This window comes from Ictalurus punctatus, unplaced genomic scaffold, assembly GCF_001660625.3.
Source record: "Ictalurus punctatus breed USDA103 unplaced genomic scaffold, Coco_2.0 Super-Scaffold_100, whole genome shotgun sequence".
Taxonomy (NCBI): domain Eukaryota; kingdom Metazoa; phylum Chordata; class Actinopteri; order Siluriformes; family Ictaluridae; genus Ictalurus; species Ictalurus punctatus.
In genome coordinates, this window is record NW_026521086.1 from 441225 (window position 1) to 464143 (window position 22919).

At 39.3% G+C, this 22919-nt stretch overlaps 1 long non-coding RNA gene across 1 annotated transcript; it reads left to right on the plus strand.

Moving 5' to 3' along the window:
- Positions 1 to 7793: 7793 nt before the first annotated feature.
- On the plus strand, positions 7794 to 13688 carry LOC124627564 (uncharacterized). The gene is made up of 3 exons (XR_008394085.1): positions 7794 to 8148; positions 8949 to 8975; positions 13406 to 13688. It is a non-coding gene; the product is annotated as an uncharacterized LOC124627564 (long non-coding RNA).
- The last annotated feature ends 9231 nt before the right edge of the window (positions 13689 to 22919 follow it).

Here is a 22919-nt window from a genome sequence, read left to right on the forward strand (position 1 = left end):
TTAGAACAGGCAAGAGGCATGGGTTTCCATACAAAAATACATTTTATTTTGAAGTTAAAAAAAACTGGCCAAGAATTAAGCAGCCTCAGAGTGGCAACATGGCTCCGTGGGGGGGGGGGGGGGGGGGGGGCTATACCAAAACGACTGCACTCACTCAGCCTGCCTTAACGCATGCGAGATCAAGGGCCTGGCTGTGGATCAGGTGGTAGAGCGGGTTGTCCACTAATCATAGGGTTGGGTTGATTCCCGGCCCACATGACTCCACATGCCGAAGTGTCCTTGGGCAAGACTCTGAACTCCAAGTTGCTCCTGATGGCAAGTTAGCGCCTTGCATGACAGCTCTGCTACCATTGGTGTGTGAGTGTGTGTGTGTGTGAATGGGTGAATGAGACACAGTGTAAAGCGCTTTGTATAAAAGGGCTATATAAGTGCAGACCATTTAATACTCACGACGGCACATACAAAAATCATATGATAGCTTCTTTATTATGATAAACGATTCTTTAATAGTTGTGACAGCAGCAGCTGGCGCTCCGACCGGGGCTACATTAAACTGCCATGCTACACAGATGAGAGCCCTGACGGCACACCGCATCAGAAAATTACAAGTTTATATATATATATATATATATATATATATATATATATATATATATATATATATAATTACAAGTTTATATATATATATATATATATATATATATATATATATATATATATATATATATATATATATATATATATATATATATATATAACATTTAAAGACTTGCATACTTAAACAAACTGCTTAAAATCTAAGTGCAAGCATAGTCACAAATATTAACACAACCATTCAGGAGTAAAGTAACTCAGAGCAATGATGAGTTATCTTTTCCTTTGTTGTTTTATTAACTTTAACGATATTATAGACAATGCATTGTAGTATACGACTGTTTTCATCCACTTAAGACAGGACTTGGCCTGTAAATTTGTTTACTTGACCACTCACCTGTGTTAACGCAAGCACACATCACAGAGCACGCGCCCACACAGAAAGCATGCGGGTGCCCGAGTCAGACAGTTTAGTGATGGGAAGTTCGGATCATTTTAATGACTCGGATCTTTAAATCTCGTTCAGCAAAATGAACTAATCTTTTTTTTTGAGTCACTTCGTTCATTTCAGCAGAATAAAATTAAAATGTTACATGTTAAATTCAACACATCTAGGATTTATGCAAACGTTGATCACATTTGGAATAAAAAATAAACTATAGGCTAATGCAACCAAGGCCGAATTATGAGAAACATAAATTATTATTTAATTACATAGCATTAGGCTACGCAGTCTGTTAGTTCACCTCACCTCCCGATCCGAGTCATTCTTCTTTTGTCACGTCACATTGATTAGTTCACGTCTCAAGTCTTCAGGTTCGAGGCATTCGTTCATCATGTGACTGCCCCATATTCTGAAGGCAGTGGGGCTGTGAAGTGAACTAAAGACTCCAGAGGTGAACTAATCAGTTCTGTTTCCGGTATAGAACCTGTTTGGATGTTGCTGCGCATACGCGTCCAAAAATGAACGAATCACTCTCTGAGACAACTCGTTGTTCCCGAATCATATTAAAGATTCGCTCAAAATGAACGATTCGTTCATGAACGACACCTCACTACACAGTGCGCGAGCACTTAATTAAGTTCTCTCTCAAGGTTTTTGCTCTTGTAACACCACACACTTCCTGCTCTGTATTCTCGCATTCACATTAAAAAAGAAATAAAATAAAATAGATAAATTAACACTGAATGCGGTGCACACACACATATTTACATATTGTGATATGTAGCAATATCTTGGAGGATAGCTTATCATGTCGCCTGTGAATATCTTCCTCAGACTAACCTCCCCGCTGATTTTTGCAACTCATGGAGAGAAATTGTTGATATATTAAACATGTATTAAGTGACTAGAGGAAATAATACGTAGCTAGTTTTGTTTCGTTACTTTTATAGACATTTAGCTTTAGTTCGCTGACTAGCAACAATATAATAAGATTAGCCAAACTATGTGTGGGTTAGCTGCGGTTTAATTCCATGTAGAAACGACGTAAACAATACTTGTATTGTTTACTATTATAAACAATATACTATTATATAGTACATGTTGTTTTTACAAGTGATGAAATCAATATGAACAAATATTTACTTATCAAATTTGACAATGGTGGAAGATTTCAATCTTGCCCTATAACATCTATCGTCTTCTGTCTGCTTCGCACTTCACGTTAGATCTCGTGATGAATGATCAGAATGTAACATCATTGTTGTATTGATTCAGCATATGCTTTTCAGTTGAGGTGACAGAAACTTGTTAATTCAACTCACAAACTAGTGACAGTGAAAACGTAACATGTTAAGTTGACTGAAAATCTAAAAAAAAACCTATTTGTTGTGTCAACCTAAATATTTACTTGGGGACAACTTAAACTCAAAATTATTTATTTTTTTTACAGTGTATGGTTTATCTTCGTTCTGAGGTGGTGTCTGGCTTCGTTAAGGTTGCAGTTTGACCTCAGTTGCCAGTTAAGGGAGTTTTGTTTATTTGCGGTAATGATTTAGCTGGTGGAAAGGTTTTCCATTGACCTGTTTTAACAGACGCTCCCGTGTTGCATGAGAGTGATGAGCTTTTGCGTGAGTTTCCCTCTGTCTTCAGTTCCTGTGTAGTGACACGTGCCCAAGCTCACAAAATGAAAGGTGCTGTCGATATTTCAGACGCTTTTATGTGTAGTGATGATCCCTTGTTTGAAAATCAAGATTTGTGTTCTAGTCCTGGGGTTCTTCCCGAATCTAAAACTTCTTCCGCATCTTAAGAAGAGTGTGGTAAATGGGGTGTTGGGCGAGAACAGCTTGTGGCTGCCCAGAAAACAAATGTTTCGCTCTCTCACTGTATGGCTGCTGCTGTAGATGGGGCACAGTTACCTCAATGTTGTACTGTGTATTTCTTTGATGGGGATGTATTGATGCGTAAGTGGACTCCCTCGAACTCTGAGCATGATTCGAGGTCAGTTTTTCAATTTGTGCTCCAAAAACCATACCGAACCCAGGTGTTGAGTATTTCCCATGACCATTATCACGCTGGTCACCTTGGTGTGAGGAAGACATATGACCGTGTTTTAAGGCTTTTTTTTTTGGCCTGCTATGTGGTCAGAGGTTGCCAGGTATTGCCGCTCCTGTCATGTGTGTAAGGTTGCAGGGAAGCCAAATCAGGTCGTTCCCCCTGAACGCCTTGAAGCTATACCCCTGCGTAGCATAAAGTCCAATGTCTTGTCAAGGTTTGTACCACTTTTGGTTTGCCAAAATACATCCAGTCAGACCAGGGTTCAAATTTTATGTCTTCTCTGTTCAGGAAGGTTATGACACAACCGAACGTGCGTCATCAGGTTTCTAGTGCTTATCACCCAGAGTCCCAGGGTGCATTTGAACGCTTCCACCAGACATTGAAGTCTATGCTTCAGACCTACTATTTAGGTCAGGGAAAAGATTGGGACGAAGGGATTCCTCGTTATTGTTTACTATCCGTGATAAGAGTCACTTGGTTTCAGTCCTGCCAAGTTAGTCTTTGGGCACTCTGTTCGTGGACCTTTAAAGGTTTTACAGGAAGAGCTTGTCTCCAAGTCCGGTGAAACCCCCAACTAGGAATGTCCTAGATTATGTTAGTTCCTTTCGTGAGCACCTACATATTGTTTTTGAGTTAGCCAAAAGTTCTCTAGCATCCTCTCAGGCCTGTATGAAGGTTCGTTTTGATAAAAAGGCTGTGGTGCATACATTTCAAGCGGGTGACAAGGATTTGGTTTTACTGCCATTACCCGGCTCTGCTCTCCATGCTAGGTTCCCAGGTCCTTATGTTATTGAGTCTAAATTGAGTGATACGGACTATGTTGTGAAAACCCCTGACTGGAAACGAAAGTCTCGTGTGTGCCATGTGAATATACTCAAGCCTTATATCTCTCGTGCTACCACGGATGTTGGCTCTTCACTTCCTGTTGTCACGTCAGTAGCTGCTGCCTCTATGAGCGTGCCACCATCTAAGTATTCTCCTGAGGTGGATGGTCTCAGTTTAGGTAGGGCTTGTTTTCCCTGTGATCAGTTACCAAACTCTGAATGACTGGCAAATATCCAGTCTAAACTTGCGCACTTGTCAGAGCCAGCCCAGGGTGATTTAATAAGTCTTTTAAAGAAATATCCATCACTTTCTTCTGATACCCCTTCTCATACCACTGTCTTCAGACATGACATTGATGTGGGTAATAATACTCCAGTTAAACAAAATGCTTACAGGGTTAATCCCACTAAATGTGCCATTATGACAGAAGAAACAGACTACTTGCTTGAGAATAGTCTTGCTGTGCCTAGCTGAAGTCCCTGGTGCTCACCCTGCCTACTAGTTCCAAAGCCTGACAAAAGCTATAGGTTCTGCACAGATTATAGAAAAGTCAATGTTTTAACTAAAGTGGATTTGTTTCCCCTCCCAAGAATAAAAGATTGTGTTGACCGAATTGGAAATGGAAACTTTGTCACAAAACTGGACCTTCTAAAGGGTTACTGGCAGGTTCCATTCACACCACGTGCATCTGAGATTTCTGCATTCGCAACACCAGACAGGTTCCTCCAATATACGGTTATGGCTTTTGGTCTAAAAAAATGCTCCAACTACATTTCAGCGGCTAATGGCACAGGTATTGGGAGATGTAGAGAACTGTGAAGCCTACCTCGATGATGTGGTTGTTTTTACAGACATCTGGGATAGTCAGGTATTTGTGTGTTAGCCCATGTGTTTGCTCGTCTAAGTTATCACTGTATGGGTTTAGCTGCTACAGTGCAGTGCAGAGTACATTATCTGTCCTTATGCTCTGCTCATATCATTTTCATGAAACTTATATATATTCACAAACTCATATAGATATTTACACAACTTGTTTTCCTGCTCAGCATGAGAGGATGTTACTGTTTCAGTTTCAACTCATTTACTGGTTTAAAATAAAGCAGCATCCATTTTTCCTTACACTGACTGTGTGAACTTGTGCTTGGCAGTATTTTCCTGCACACCCTGTCTGATTGGCCTCGCCTCCGTTCACTGAAGACAAGCTGTCTTCTTTTATTCATTTGTCATAGGAATTTGGCATATGTGTTCAGTTATGTAGTGACAAATCGCTCCAAGGTGCAGAATTATTCAGGGCTAAAGAAAAGATCTTTGGGACTACAGCCCTGCATGCCCAGCCCAGTTTATGCCCCTATGCTTGAGTTTGTTTTTGGATGAGTAGAGGCTTTTTTCTTGAAACCCTTCCAAACAACTTGTGGTGATGGATGTAGGTGACTTCGGATTGTAGTTTTGGAGACTTTTTGACCCCAAGACACAACTAACTCCTGCAATTCTCGAGCTGTGATCCTTGGAGATGTTTTGTCCACTCGAACCGTCCTCTTCAGTGCGTTGAGACGATATAGACACACGTCCAATTCCAGGTCAATTCATAACATCTCCAGTTGACTGGAACTTCTTAATTATTGCCCTGATGGTGGAAATGGGCATTTCCAATGCTTCTTCTATTTTCTTATAGACACTTCCCATTTTGTGAAGATCAACAACTGTTTGCCACACATCACAACTATATTCCTTGGTTTTACCGATTGTTTACATTTACGTTTATTCATTTAGCAGACGCTTTTATCCAAAACTGACTTACAAATGAGGAAATACAAGCAAAGAGATATTATATCAAGCGGAGAACAATGCAAGTAGTGCTACTATACAAGATCTTTGAGGTCTAGAAAAGCAAAGTGTGCAGAGTAGAGGTGTAAGAGCCAGAGTATGTAGTTTTAATTTTTTTTTTTTTATTAAGGATAATGTGGGGTTGGCATTTTATGGGTTGATTAGGTGTTCACGGAGGAGGTGGGTCTTTAGCTGTTTTTTGATGATAGTGACAGATTCTGCGGTCCATATTGAGGTTGGAAGTTCAGTCCACCACTGAGGGACAGTTAGTGTGAAGGTTCTGGAAAGATACCTTGAGCCACGCTGAGTAGGCACTACTAAGTGTCGGTCATTAATCGATCACAGATTACGTGAGGGAACGTAAGCCTCAAAGACAAGTTTTGAGGTAGGGGGTGCTGTTCCAGACAAGGTCTTGTACGTGAGCATCAAAACCTTAAATTTGATGCGGGAGGCTCCAGGAAGCCAGTGGAGGGAGATGAAGAGGGGTGTGACGTGTTCATTTGGGCTGGTTGAAGATGAGGCGTGCTGCTGCATTCTGAATCGTCTGAAGGGGTTCGATGGAGCTGCTGGGAGGTCCGAGAGTAGTGCATTGCAGTAGTCCAGTTTTGATATGACAAGAGCCTGGACTAGTAGCTGTGTAGCCTGTTCGGTGAGATAGGGTCTGATTGTCTTGATGTTGTAGAGAATGAACCTACAGGACCATGCAGTTGTTGATGTGTGGTCTGTAAAGGTCAAGCCGTCATCAAAAATCAACCCAAGGTTCCTGACTGTCCTGGTTCATTGTTATTAATGACTAAGGGAATGTGGCCTATGTGTTACCTCATATTTATACTATGGAAAATATCTTTGAAGTGCAAACAATATGTGTAACTGACATTTGGATATGTTAATGAAGTGAATTCAATATGTAACCAACATTTAGAATTATTACTTGAGCATTATCGTATAATCAATATTAGTTAAAAAAAAACATAATCTATATGTATAATCAACAGTTAGAAGCATAATCTAAATGCATAGAACAATGTTTGATCAGGTTCTATTCTGAGTGGATTTAAGTTGAATGAACTCTGTGTTTCAGTGCACAACAATTGTTCTTCTGTATTAGCTGTCTCCTGTCTCCACAGCAATAAATACTGGCAGTGGATATTCGCATGCGTGAGTAAATAACTTTGAGGCAGATACAAATTAGGGAGTTAGGAGAGAGCCTTGGGAAAGGAGGTAGATATCAGTGGGGAAAACCGATAGAGACAGACAGATGCTCATTGAGGCCTAAGAATTGAGTCAAGGTCAAGACACACAAGCCTGTGTGAAACCTTTTTTTGTAAAAGAAACCTTGTCCTCATGAAACCTTTTCAAGAAAAACAACTAACTGTGCATGTTCCACAAATTTAAGATAACACATAGACATAAATATTTAATTGTGGCAAAAGAAGATTGGTCTATTTCAACGAGGAAAAGCAAAACCGCATCTACAGAGACTATGCTGTGGAGATAGGTATATAAAGACATGTTTGGTATGCATAATTCAGACACTCTGCAGACTGCCACACTTTATTGATTTTCAATAAAGTTTATTTACTTTTTGACATCTACTAAACTCTCTGTCTCTGAAGTTTTTGACCTAGGCTAAAAGGTTGATTTTATTCATGACAATACCTTCTTTGCTAATATTTACCAAGGGTGCCAATATTAGTGGAGGGTGCTGTAAATATATTTGAATAGGTCATGTAATTAAGTACAGTATTGAGGTACTTCTTTGAGGTAGGCCTACTAGTTTAGAGTATTTCCATTCCAAGAACATTTCAGACAGTATAACATCTGAAAATTAGCTCCACCTTTACAATCTGCAATTTTAAAAGGATTTTTTTAATGAATACATCCACAATTAAAATTCAGTAATTTAATTACTGAATTGTGCATAACGCATATTTATATTTTTGGTACTAAGCATGTTTTGTTGCTTATACTTTTGTATTTTTACTTAAGTTCAAATTTAAATGCATAACTTGTAACAGTATTAATTCAATGTTGTACTCGTGTAGTTAAAATATCAGACTACTTTTTGCACTACTGATATACATACAAACAAATTTAGGTTTTACTTAGGTTTTAAGTTAACTGCATTAATAAACGTCAACCTTCCTTTATTTCAAACACTCTAAGCCTGTGAGTCAGCGTTGAGAATTGGAGAATATTGTAATGCACATTTAGCTGCCTTCAGTGAGGCCTTAATTGGTAGCCACGCCTGAAGCCCGGAGAGGTTCAGGAGAAGCCCGGAGCGGTTCAGATGAAGCCCGGAGCAGTTCAGGAGAAGCCCGGAACGGTTCAGGAGAAGACTGGAGTGGCTGGGATTTCATCATAATCGAGGCGCAAGTTGATTTTCACAAACCTTTACAGTGCAGGTAAGATTTTATGATCCTCACTTATGGGTACTTTTATGGTAAACAGGTAGCTTTTTATTTTATCGGGGAGGGGGTTGTTTTAGAGATCGTGGTATGCATATGGAAGCTATCGGTATGTCGGAGACTCATGGAACTTTCGAGATGGACTAGAGTAAAGTTTAAGGACAAATTGACCGAGTATAATCAAGACAAGTCAGTGGACGGATTTGTTCCTTTACAACGGCTTCTCTGAAAAAATGAACAAGTGACCAAATTATATAAATTATATCCATACATACAGTGAGGGAAAAAAGTATTCGATCCCCTGCTGATTTTGTACGTTTGCCCACTGACAAAGAAATGATCAGTCTATAATTTTAATGGTAGATTTATTTGAACAGTGAGAGACAGAATAACAACAAAAAAATCCAGAAAAACGCACGTCAAAAATGTTATAAATTGATTTGCATTTTAATGAGGGAAATAAGTATTTGACCCCTCTGCATGACTTAGCACTTGGTGGAAAAACCCTTGTTGGCAATCACAGAGGTCAGACGTTTCTTGTAGTTGGCCACCAGGTTTGCACACATCTCAGGAGGGATTTTGTCCCACTCCTCAAATACTTTTTTCCCTCACTGTACTCTGTATAAATCACAATATGTGGTATATCATTATATTTAAGGTCTTAATTGTCATGTAAAAAGATGAATGAGGTACTAAAACATTACTGTATTGCCTTATTGTTGCCTGTGATTGGAATTATTTTGTTTAAACTGATATAATGATGTAATAATTTTTTCAATCTTCTCTTTGGTGTCCAGGAAACGATGGAAGAAAGTTCAACAGAGGTATGTGCCTTTACAAAATCTTTTGAGCAGTTGTTGGTAACTGTTATAAAATCTTAAGGAGGAATTTTGCAAATGAAACAACATAATGTGGTGATAGAAATTAATCCCAGATCTGGAATCATTATAAATTAAGGCTAAGATAATAACTGATTGTAAGATCCAGTGTGATTGTTTGTAGGAAGTACTTAAACTGATGTAATGCTGCTAGATTAGATCCTCATGTCTGTTAGGACAGCTACATGTATGTAGGCTACAGTGGAGAAGTTCTATTTTACAAGTGGTGGAGATACAAGTTGTCAGCATGGTAGATGGTTGCAACTGTACAGTTTCATGGCGTCCCTGCACATTAATAGAGTTATAGACTAGGTTCAGTCTCCATGATGAATTAATACTTAATACTCCAAATAGAAGACTAATTGTATATTATGCACAGTCCAGACATAAGACCTCAGGTATCTGGACCATTCCATAGGCTGTGTGCTTTAGCACATTCGATTTGACATTAAATAATGGAGATTATATTAAAGGTTCTATATGTAAGAATGTGAAGCAATTTAAATGTATTAAATACTTTGAAAGATGTCACCAGGATTCTGTTTGTATCCTTCCTTCTTTTTCATCTCAGTTTATTGAGATTTTACATTGATTTCCTGTGAGTTATTGAGTTTATATAGTTACTTTGCTTATTAGTTTTATTTTATGCTAATCATATTCTGAGTCTGTTTTTAAAAATAAGAATAAAAACACTTATTTAGTGATGAAAAGAACCATACTGAGTATCAAAAAAGAACCTCATGAGGAGGGATTTTTTTTAAATGTATGTGTATGAGAGAGAAACATTATATTATACTTACAGTATCTCACAAAAGTGAGTACACCCCTCACATCTTACCGGACTCCGGTAAGAGCAGAGGGGGGGGGCTCTGTATGTATGTGCATGAGAATTGGTGTAACAACGGAACAATGATAGACAAACATTGTTCCCCTGACCTCGAGTACATGTCCGTAAGATGTCGGCCCTTTTTTCTACCAAGAGAGCTAACAGTGGTGATTATCACGGCTGTGTATATTCCACCTGATGCCAATGTGAACACGGCGCTCTCTCTCCTGTTGAACACCATAAACAAGCAGCAGAGGGCTTACCCCGATGGTGTTCACATAATTGCAGGTGACTTTAATAGAGCTTGAAGACTGTACTCACGAAATTCTATCAACATGTTAAGTGTTTTACTAGAGGGGCGAACACTTTGGATCATGTTTACTCCAACATCAAGCACGCGTATAGAGCCATACCTCTCCCCCACCTCGGCCAATCAGACCATCTCTCCCTCCTGCTCTCCCCTGCCTACACCCCCCTCAGACGCAGTGTCACGACCACTATAAAGACTGTTACCACCTGGCCTGATGATGCATTCTGCAAACTACAGGACTGCTTCGAACAGACAGACTGGGATTTGTTTGAACATCAAGAGCTAGAAACATTAACAGGAACGGTACTGGACTACATCAAGTTCTGTATCGGAAATGTGACTGTAGAAAAAAACATCCGGGTTTTCCAAAACCAGAAACCATGGATGACCAAACAGGTCCGCACACTACTCAAAGCCCGCGACACTGCCTTCAGGTCTGGTAATAGAGCTCTGTACAGAGCTGCCCGTGCCAACCTGAAAGGCGGTATTAAGGAAGCTAAGGCGGCCTATAAGAGGAGCATAGAGTCCCACCTGTCCAGCAAAAATAAACGGGAGGTGTGGCAGGGTATACAGAACATCACGAACTACAGAGGCCGTGAGACGACAACAGGAGTCCTGAGTGCGATTCTGGCAGAAGAGCTAAATTGCTTCTTCGCTCGCTTTGAAACATCACAACAACAGCACTCATCTGCTCCAGCCCCACCTCCACCCTCATCTGGCCCCCGTACCAGTCCAGCCCTGCCTCCATCCCCTCCTGGTTCCTGCACCACTCTACTTACTGTGAGGGAACACGATGTTAGACGGATGTTTCTGGCAGTGAACCCCAGGAAGGCTGCTGGCCCAGACGGTGTACCTGGTAACGTGCTCAGATCATGTGCCCACCAGCTTGCCCACATCTTTACCAGAATCTTCAATCTCTCCCTGGCCCAAGCAGTCATCCCGTCCTGCCTAAAATCAGCCACAATCATTCCAGTGCCAAAGAAATCGCCCACCACTAGCCTGAATGATTATCGTCCTGTAGCCCTCACTCCAGTTATCATGAAGTGCTTTGAGAGATTGGTTCTTCAGCACATCAAGGACTACCTCCCCCCAGATTTCGATCCTTTTCAATTTGCTTATCGTGCAAACAGATCCACAGAGGATGCTATCGCCGTAGCTGTCCACTACGTGTTGAGACATCTTGAGCAGCAACAGAGCTACATACGGATGCTTTTTGTGGATTACAGTTCGGCTTTTAATACAATAATTCCGGACATTCTCGTCACCAAATTGGTCACCCATGGCCTCCCCCGCTCACGTGTGCCTGGATAAAGGACTTTCTCACCAACCGGTCTCAGACAGTGAGACTCGGGCCCCACCTCTCCTCCACTCGCACGTTGAGCACAGGTTCTCCACAGGGCTGTGTGTTGAGCCCCCTCCTGTACTGTCTCTACACATATGACTGTACACCAGTCTACAACAATAATATTATCATCAAGTTTGCTGACGACACCACAGTGGTCGGACTTATCTCAAAAGGAGAGGAGGCAGCCTACAGAGAGGAAGTCCTAAACTTGGCAGCCCGGTGTTCAAAGAACAACCTGACTTTAAACACCAAGAAAACCAAGGAACTTATTGTAGACTTCAGAAAACACAACACGGAGCTGGCCCCCCTCTTCATTAATGGGGAGTGTGTAGAGAAGGTCCACACCGTCCGGTTTCTTGGCGTCCTTATCTCTGCTAACATCTCCTGGACGGACAACATCACAGCGTTCATCAAGAAGGCTCAAACGCGGCTACACTTCCTGAGGGTTCTCAGGAAGTACAATCTGGACTCCAATCTGCTGCTGATCTTCTACCGCTCGTCCGTCGAGAGCTTGCTGACATACTGTATCACGGTGTGGTATGGTAGCTGCACCGCAGCAGACAGGGATAGGCTTCAGAGGGTAGTAAGAGCAGCACAGAAGATCATTGGCTGTCCTCTCCCCTCCCTGATGGATATTTATACTTCCCGTTGCCTCAGCAGAGGAAAAACTATCATTAAGGACAGTTCTCACCCTGGCTTTGATCTGTTCAATCTGTTGCCCTCAGGGAGACGTTACAGGTGCATCAAAACAAGGACTAGTAGATTTAAGAATAGTTTCTTCCCGAAAGCTATTACCATGATAAACAAACACATGTACTGAGTCCACAGCATATGTATATATTGTCTCAAACTGTGCATTTCATAGTACCTCCGCCATCCGCCCTAATATCTATCTATCGTGCATATATCTTGCATATATTGTATATCTTGTTTATTTATTTTGTTTATTTATCTTATTTATTTATCTGTGTATTATCTGTTTATTCTTCTTGTGTATTGAATGTATATGTTTGCACGGAACAAAAAGGAGTGGCTCTTAATTTCATTGTACATATGTATAGTGACAATAAAAGGCATTCATTCATTCATTCATTCATTCATCTTTGTAAATATTTGATTATATCTTTTCATGTGACAGCACTGAAGAAATGACACTTTGCTACAATGTAAAGTAGTGAGTGTACAGCTTGTGTAACACAAAATATTGACACTTTGGGCCCAATTTGGACATTTTCTCTTAGGGGTGTACTCATTTTTGTTGCCAGCGGTTTAGACATTAATGGCTGTGTGTTGAGTTATTTTGAGGGGACAGAAAATTTACACTGTTACACAAGCTGTACACTCACTACTTTACATTGTAGCAAAGTGTCATTTCTTCAGTGTTGTCACATGAAAAGATATAATCAAATATTTACAAAGATGTGAGGGGTGTACTCACTTTTGTGAGATACTGTATATGTGCAGTTCGCTTGGCTAATAGCTACACACAGAGAAACAAGGGTTTTCCGAATGTTAGAAGCTTTAAACTCTTTTAATGTTGACCTTTATTTTTTCATGCTGAATGTGCTGGAACTCAGAGCCTGAAGAACAAAACATGCATTTTAATCTCATAATTGTAGTTTTAGACATTACAATTTAGCAAGTTTGAAGCTGCTTAAGCAACTGAAATATTCCTGCACAGGAAATTAAAATGTTATATCCTTTTACTTAATAAAAGTGGTCAGCTAAGCCCGGTAACTGTTGTGTTAATTTTGTAATGTACTGTTATAATACACATTTACCATTGACTTTGGTTAGTATAAGGAAGTTGGATAGTCCCTCGTCAAAACAATGGTGGTGAAGTGTCTATTTAAAGTTAGACTTTAACTCATGATGATTATACTTTGAACTTGCAGCTGGACGATATTCATGAGGAACCAGAGAGTGATTCCTCGGAATCTGAAGTATCCAGCTGCGCAGTATTAGACCCAGATTACAATCCAGAACACAGTACGTCATCATCCAGTGATGTGGAAGATTTGAGCCCAGACAAAGGTTCATCGCATAAGAAACAGTCCAGTAAAGAATATCTTGAAGGTCCAGACACAAATTTGAGTGATGATGATCAGCAAAGAGGGAAGTTCACCATTTAAAAAAAAAAACAAAAGAAACTTAGAATTTATCTGAAAAGACACAAACAACTCGAGATAAACAAAACAAATAAAGGCAACTGTGACCCTAAAAATTTGTACAAAAAGGGAAGACCATAAACGAGCATGGGACAAAAGACATTATTGCCTCTACTGTGGCAAATCACAATTAAAGATCTCAAGGTATTTGGGGAGAAAGCATATCGAGGTCAAAGATGTGGCATATGCCTTCAGCTTTCCGTTAAGATCAAAAGAAAGAAAGGGTCTTCTGGAACAGCTGCACAATAAAGGAGACTTTAAACACAATTCCAAAGTTCTGGAAAAAAGCAGAGGACATGGTGACCTGGAAGCAGCCGTCTGATAAAGCTTCTCTTAAGGACTATTTGCCTTGCCCATATTGTTTTAGAATGTTCAGGAAAAATGACCTGTGGAGACATCAGTCCTCGTGCAAAACTAACAAGTCATGTGTGACTGATGAAAAAATAAAAACTAGACGAGGGAGAGTACAAAGTCGTGCTGCATGCCTGCTTCCTATAGCAGCTTCCTCAGACGGACGTCAGAGCATCATCAACATGAGACAAGGTGATGTGTCCTTTCACGTCAGGAGTGATTCTTTGATTTGTAAATACGGAGAATCACTTTACGCAAAACATGTTCGTGTGAAGTCTAAGCACCAGTACGTTGCATAAAGAATGAGGGAGCACTTACCCAAATGAAAAGCTTACAGCACCTAGTATTCCTATTCAGTCTCCCAACCAAGTTCTAACCAGGCCCAACTTTGCTTTCGAGGTCAGATGAGATGATTTAAAAAAAAAAAAAATTATTTAAAGTATTAAAAAATTCCATTAATTCCATTATATTACAACATAAATATTTTTCACATTAAAATACATCAGAATGTATGTATATTTTTTTAACAATAAATCCTAACTTCATAAACATTTATTATTTAGATCCATTGTAATATTTATTTTTTATGGTATGACTTTTTTTAAACCTACAACGCTTCTATTCCTGTAATGATAAAATTACCCTTGTTGTCCTGGCACTTTCCATTGTAAATCATAAAAAACCTTACATACATCTGGCGTAAAAACATTATTATAATCATCCATTTTATTTTCTTGTTTGGAAAAAAAAAGCATTCTACATATCTTTCCACTTTTCTTTTAAACACACTCTACATCCATTACAATTTGTTTTCTCTTTGAAAATTGTTTTCTTCTCTCCCATATTGCACTTTTTATCAACATCACAAGCAGATTGATCAGATGTGGTGGTGTGTGTGTGTGTGTGTGTGTGTGTGGGGGGGGGGGTTTCCTTTTTTTAATAAAAACACTTTTTATCCACTCCTAACATCACCTTGTTCCATTCCATGTCTTTCTCATGTTGTTCCCCTCTCAGATGTTCAATTATTCTCTTACATTTCACATTAAAATCTTTCAATTCTTTGCAGTGTAAAAACACTTCATCATTACATACTTTACATGTTGCACTTTGCTCCATTCCTATTTTGTTCAGTAGGACATCTGTAAATATGACTTTATGTCTGATAAAATACTCTAATTTAGGTTCTCTAACTTTTGTTTCTATGGTCATCCCTTTCATATTGTTCCATATACTTTCTTCTTTAAGATCTTTTGAACTTCTGTTGCCAGTACTCAATAACAATAGATTTTTTTTTAACTCCATCTCTAAAAAGGCTATAAAACATTTTCACTGTACATTCTTTAAAAGCACCCAGTTTTTCTCCCACGTTCACATAGACCTCTCTTCCTGTTCCCCCCTCTTCCATGTTTTCAGTTCTTTTTATCCACTCTTTGGGTATTGCTTTTTTGATCACATCATACTTTTTTTTATTATTTTATTATTTTTTTATTATTATTTCTTGTCTGCTAAAATCCTCTTTCACCTACTCAATTGCATCTACTGTACACTGTACTGGTGAAAACCCTTCTTTAAATTCATATAAAACACCTCTAACCCTTGTGATTCCCACCTCCCACCATTTCTTAAAAAAAAAATCCCTTTTCCTTGATTTAAAATGCTGTTGTTTAAGAATAAAAGGCTGATTTAAAATGTTCTCTCTGTTTTTCCAGCTTTCTTTCTGCCCACAACGGCATAGATGACACACATAAGGTATACCGTAACTTTGACACCATCAACACATTCAGGATTAAAATCCTCCCTCTTAAATTAAGAGTCGTCAGTTTCCATAAATTCAGTCTTCTTTCGATAGCTCCTAATGTCTTCCCTCATGGTTTCCCTCGCTTTCTTTTCATCCTTCCCAATTAAAACACCTAAGATCTTTATTTCTTGTTTCTTTGAAAGTAAAATGATTTGTTAAATCTGTCGCACCTCCAAATCTCATACTGTTTTTTCTTCATTTACTTTACCTCCTGATCCCTTAAACATCTGTACAATTTCCATGACTTTTTTTAACACTCTCCATTTCTTTTACTATCACAGTGGTATCATCCGCATATTGAAATATTTTGTCCTTTTCTTTACTTCCTTCAACACCTATTCCTTTTATTTTTTCTTTTCTTGCTTTATGGCTAGTCCTATTGGTTCTGAAACTAGTGAATTTAAAAGAGCTGATAGTGGACATCCTTGTCTTATGGATCTTTTTATTTTAAAACACTGTGTTAAAAACCCATTACATTTTACTCTCTTTATCGCCCTTCTTCTTTGTCCGGCCTTTTCCCATATCTACTTGCGGTCGGCTCTCCTAATCTTTTGTCTCCAGATTGCTCTGTTCTGGGTCGTTGTTGGGTCTATATTGTCTCTAGCGAGGTCTTAATTTATAACATTCTTCCATCTTAGGTGAGGTCTTCCACGGCTTCTCTTTCCTGTACCAAGCTCCAGCACTTTTTTGGTCATGTGGAATTCTGGTTTTCTCTTCAGTCAATTTTTCAGGTAGTGCTCTGACTTTAAAACTGCCCCTGATATATTGGTTTGGAACCTTATCTCGGCGTGTCACTCCTGCAGACCGTCTCAGCATTCTCACTTCATTTACACTTAGCTTTTCTGTCAGCTGTTTTTTAAGTGGCCAGCATTCAGCACCGTATGTTAAAGCAGGTCTCACAGCGGACTTGTAACTCTTGCCTTTGATTTGAACTGGTATTCTTTTATCACAGAGCACTCCTATTAAACGTCTCCATTTCAGCCACCCTATATTCACGCGGCTCGTGATATCCGCGTCAATAGAAACATCGCTAGATAGAATGCTCCTGAGGTATTTAAAATTGGTGACTGAGTTAAGTGAGGAGTTTTGGTGCGAAATTGTGTAATGTTAGTTACTGTTTGAAAAGTTGCAGTACATATATTCGGTCTTCTGTCTGCTTATAACTAAGGCCAGCATTTTCCAGTACAGCTCTCCAATCTTCCAGGTGTTGTTGGAGTTCTTTTTGGTCTTCGCTGCTAAGGACGACATCATCTGTGTAGAGAATGTCCCAGGGTGTTGAATGTTGCACCTCCGCCGTTACATAATTCATCACCAATTTAAAAAGTAGGGGGCTGAGTGCCGAACCTTGATGCACTCCTACTTTCACTTTCAAAACAGTCGCTGATTCCTGCTGTGCAACGCACATTAGTGGTTGCGCCTTCGTACATGTCGGCCACTATATTGATGAGACATTCGGGCACTTTTTGCGATCGTAGAGGTTGCCATACTAGTGGTCTCGGAACACGGTCAAAAGCTTTTTCTAAATCTATAAACACCATGTGTACACCATTTCATTTTTTGTTGTCTCTATGCTTTTCCAAGGATTTGAATCGTATGTATAGCATCGGTTGTTGATTTTTCTGCAACAAATCCGCACTGGTTTTCAGTGACCTTAGTTAGATGCATCAACCTTCTATTTATTACCCATTCCCAAATTTTAAAGGTGTGTGATATCCATTTTAAAGCCCTGTAGTTCCTACAGAGTCTTATGTCACCTTTGTTTTTGTACAAAGGTACTAGGTAGCATTTTCTCCATGCAGTTGGAATGCCATCATCAGGAAATTTGTTGAACAAGGGTTGTCAGGAAATAAGCTCCTGGTTCTCCTAACCTCTTCCAATTCTGATGGTATGTCATCAGGCCCAGTGGCCCTGTTATTGGCCATTTTACAGACTGCTAACTCTTATTGCACCTCTGTATAAAATTCTAATACATTCAGTAAAGTTCTCTCCAAAACCGAAACTCTCTTTAAAACTCCAAATAAATAATCATGTTCCACCCTGTCAAAGGCTTTTTCAAAGTCTAAACTAATTACATAGCCTTCTCTGTTTCCGATTTTCATGTACCTGATCATATCTTTTATGCTTATTGTTGTCTGCTATATATTTTCCTTTTACACTGTACAATAGATTTGTTTTAATTATACATTACTATATGCATTACTACTTTTAATCTGTTGGCTAAAATTTTTGCCAAAATCTTTAAATCGGTGTTGAGCATTGTAATCTGTCTGTAGTTATTAAGGTCTACCCTTTTCTCCTTTTCGTTTATAGATCAACTTCATCAATCCCATTCTTTGATTCATCTCTCCTTTCTTAAAAACCTCTTCATATACTTCTTTTAAGGTGCTAGTTCTAAAATCCTTAAAACCATATAAAACTCACTCCCCAAACCATCTATCCCTGGACTTTTCTTTCTATTTTATTCACTTAAAGATTTTTGATCTCTTCCTCTCTTATGTCTTGATCACATCCTTTTTTATCTTCCTCTCCTACTTTTGTTTTTATTTGCTTCAATAGTGATACTTTTTCTTCTTCTTTTACTCCATCTCTAATGAATAGCTTTTCATAATATGCTTTTATTTCTTTCAAAATTTCCTCTTTTTTTGTACTACTTCTCCATTTTCCCCTTTTGTTTCAGCTTTCTCCTTTCTAGAGCTAAAAAATATTTCTTTTCTTCCTCCACCATATGCTTTGCTTTGCTGTGCAACCTCGCACCTTTATTTATTTTCTTCCATTTCTTTCAATTCTTCCTCTATTACTTTTAATTTTTGTATATCTTTTTCTTTCTCATTTAATTCTTTTCCCCATCGTTCCCTTGTTTCTCTTTCCTTATTCTTTTTGCTTTTTGTATTTGTCTGCAATATTTTATTGTACATTTTTTCAATGCATACTTCATTTTCCCACCATATTCTTTTATCTTCCACATACATTCCATTTTCTTTTTCGTTTTCAATGATATCTTTTATCTTTACAACATATTCTTCATTCTTTAAAACCGCTGTGTTTAAGACCCATACCCCTGGCCCTCTTTTCACTGTACTCCAGTCTATTTGCATAAAAAGTGGCTTATGATCACTTAGGCTTGTTTCTTCATACCTCATCCCTTCTATAAAACCTTTTATGTTCCTTGTACATAAAACAAAGTCTATTCTTGTTTTGCACATAAAATTCCTGACTATCTGCCTCCTTGAGTATTCTTTTTTTTTTCTTTTCATTCCTTTCTCTCCATATGTCAATCATGTTATTTTCTTCCATCAGGGATTTTAGCTCTTTTCTCCCAGTGTCAGTTTTAAAGACCATTCCCTCAGCCATATCCAATTTACTAAACACTGTATTAAAATCCCCCATTATAATTACTTGATTGTGCTTCTTTAAAAACTCCCTTAGAAACTTAAAATACTCTCTTTTCCTGCTCCCCTGCTGGTGCTTGTACGTTGACCACCACCACTTTCCTCTCTTCATATTCTATCTCTACCACCATACATTTCTACAACTATCATACTCAAAGGCTACCTTATGCTTTATATTCTAATTTTATTAGTTTCCAAGTGTGGTTCATACCACCAGGGTCACTCTCTGTATTAACAAAGGTGAACTGTCAGGAATTTCTTGCCATTGGATTTTGTGTTTATATACTTCGTTATTTTGCTATTTACTGAATGCACTTCATTCAATTAGTCGGGTTTCCAAAAATTCTGACAATCCTGACTCGGCAACCTACAGCGTAATGTCCGAAATCCACAGGTGTGAAAGTTTCCTCACTCAAACTCGGGATTCTGACACTCTGACATAAGCGTTTGCACATTTGCATTTTAATTAATGATACAGTAAACACGTGCATCAAAACCAATCTTATAAATTAGATGGTAGCAGTAGTAATATAATAGTAATAATAGTCCGAGCTGTTATTTCAGTTTAACACACACATGCGCACACACACACGGAAGCCCAATCAGGTGATACAGAGTCCAGCAATTCACAATTCTCTCACCTGTTCATCGTCGTCATCGAGGAATCGGATGGTGCTCATTCTATTCGTGGCTCTGTTGTCCCACGTGTCATCAGCCACATCGTTCACGAGACTCTCCAGAGCGCCATAGCGTGCCAGGTTATCAGAACCTACATATACACACACAGACACATTCCAATATCACGATCACTATTTCTGACTATAAATAGTGATTTAAATCACTATTTCTGACATTTGATCTTGTTTGGATCAACTCTAAAATCTAATATCAGTTCATCTTCTGTGTACAGTCACAATTCTATATAAATCCTCCAAAACATACTACCTCCACCACCTAGTGGCTTTTAATTCCCTCAGTTGTAATATATTGGCTGCCTTGCAGTTCTCCCTGTAGTTCTGGCCTTGTTTCCCACTGAAGTTAAGCAAGGTTGAGCCTGGCCAGTACCTGGATGGGAGACCTACTGGGCAAAACTAAGGCTGCTGCTGGAAGTGGTATTAGTGAGGCCAGCAGGGGGCGCTCACCCTGTGGTCTGTGTGGGGCCTAATGCCCCGCTATAGTGAGGAGGGACACTATACTGTAAAAACAGCACAGTCTTTTGGATGAGACGTTAAACCGAGGTCCTGACTCGCTGTGGTCATTAAATATCCCAGGACACTTCTCATAAAGGAGTAGGGGTATAACCCTGGTGTCCTGGTGAAATTCCCCCACTGGCCCTTCTCCATCATGGCCCCCTAATAATCCCTGAAAACCCCTGTGACCTGAAAATGACTCCAGTTTAAACAATATATTCTTGAGTCATATTGAATTCATGCAACTGCACCTGCCAAACATGTTCGTATGCAAGTGTGGGAAGTAGATTTATTTATTTATTTTTTACATACAAGTCAGCGTGACTATGAATGCTGACTCTGATCACAATGAAAAGTTGCAGGGAAATAATAATGGCTTTTGCTGGGTCATTCATATCTGCATTAGCATTATGTGCAACATGCTTATGTTACTTAAAATATGCCAAACCCAATTTACATGCCACTTACTGCTGTGTTGTACCCATTAGTATGTTTAGACAGAACAAATGTTATAGGTGTGTTTATATATTTTCTATATTTGTATACAGGGTCCTGATCTGCCTTTTCAAATATCAGTGCCCCCTGTATATTTGGGGAACAAATGGTACCTAATTTGGAGTTGAATTATTCTGGGATTTACCCCTAACAACTCAGGCTTACAACTGCCTAACCTGTTTCCAGACAAATCAAAAACATGCAGCTCTGTAGCCTGTGAAATTTCAGGGATGTGCGTCAGACGGTTGTCCCTCACACACAGCACATTCAGACTGCTGCAGCCTCCTATCTGTGAAAATGGAAAAAAATAGATGCACATAAACATGTCAGAAGTAATAGCTCTAGAGAGGAAAGCATTATTATAGGAGCTTGGGAGTTGAGTGGAATAATATAGGGGAAATCAGTCATGACCAGGAATTAATCTCTTACGGCTCTAAATGTTCAGGTTCTTGAGAATCCCAGGCTATTATTAATACAGTCCTGAAAGAAAAACTGGAGAAAGCACAGGTGGCAGACATTTGTTTGTCTTGATATGTGATCTATTTTACAATTGAACAAAAGGATGGATAAAAGAATGCACGCGTGAAAAACAGCACCCCTGTAACACATGCAAGTCTCGGTGTGGGATCTATACGCTGCTAATGGGGCTGACAGCGGGGCCTAATTTTAGAAGCAATTAGTGGTGATCTATAGCATGGCATTAATGGATAGCCAGACAGCGACAAATCTACCTTCCAGTGACTGAGCCTGATATTATATTATATACACAGAGAATATAAACAGTAGGTACACCTGTAACCCGATCTCAACATAATAACACAGCAGGAATACATAGAGATACGTGTTCAACACTCATTTCCGTTACCTGTAAGGTGGGGAAACTTCTGTCTAAGACTGGGCAGAACAAGCAAACAACAAATCTCATCAAATAAAATGTATTATAAAAGTAGGTCAGGAGTGTTAAGAGGATTTAAATGCATTGCATCTTACACCACCACACCTTGTACTTGAAAAAGTATCATCTTGGGGCTGCGTAGCTGCAGACCGGTCAGAGTGCCCATGCTGACCCCTGTCCACTGCCGAAAGCACCCATAATGGGCTCATGAGCATTAGAACCGGACCATGGAGCAATAGAAGAAGGTGACCTGGGTTCATGAATCACATTTTCTTTTACATCATGTGGATGGCCAAGTGCATGTGTGTCGTTTATCTGGGGAAGAGATGGCACCAGGATACACTATGGAAAGAAGGCAAGCCGGCGGAGGCAGGGTGATGCTCTGGGCAATGTTCTGCTGGGAAACCTTGGGTCTTGGCATTCATATGGACGTTAATTTAACATGCACGACCAACCTAAACATTGTTGAAGACCAAGTACACACCTTCATGGCAACAATATTCCCTAATGGCAGTGGATTCTTTCAGCATGATAATGAGCCCTGCTACATTGCAAAAATGGTTCAGGAACGGTTTGAGGAACATGACAAAGAGTTTAAGGTGTTGACTTGTCTCCAAATTCCCCAGACCTCAATCCGATCAAGAATCTGTGACATGTGCTGGACAAACAAGTCCAATCCATGGCAGCCCCATCTCGCAACTTACAGGGCTTAAAGGATCTGGTTGAGAGTTCCCAAAAGCAGAAATTAGTGAATATATTAATCAACTAGTTGACTAGTCTATGAAACCCTGTCCGATATACTCAAATTTTGCAAGTTAATATAATAAAAAAAAAACAACAACACAGGCAGACAGCTGTTATTTTAAGCTAAAATGTTTAAAACTAAAAGGTACCTGGTACTGTTTTTGATAACAGAGACGATGTTGACTACAAACTTTGTCAGTCAATGTTAAAACAGTTGAATCTCAAATGTCATATGTCGAGTACAGTTTATGCTTTACAACTCCATTATGTTTGGGAAGTGGAAGCTCAGTGATTAAGACATTGGGCTTCTGATCAGAAGATCGTGAGTTCAAATCCCAGCACCGCCAAGCTGCCACTGCTCAAGGGCCCACCAAGGCAC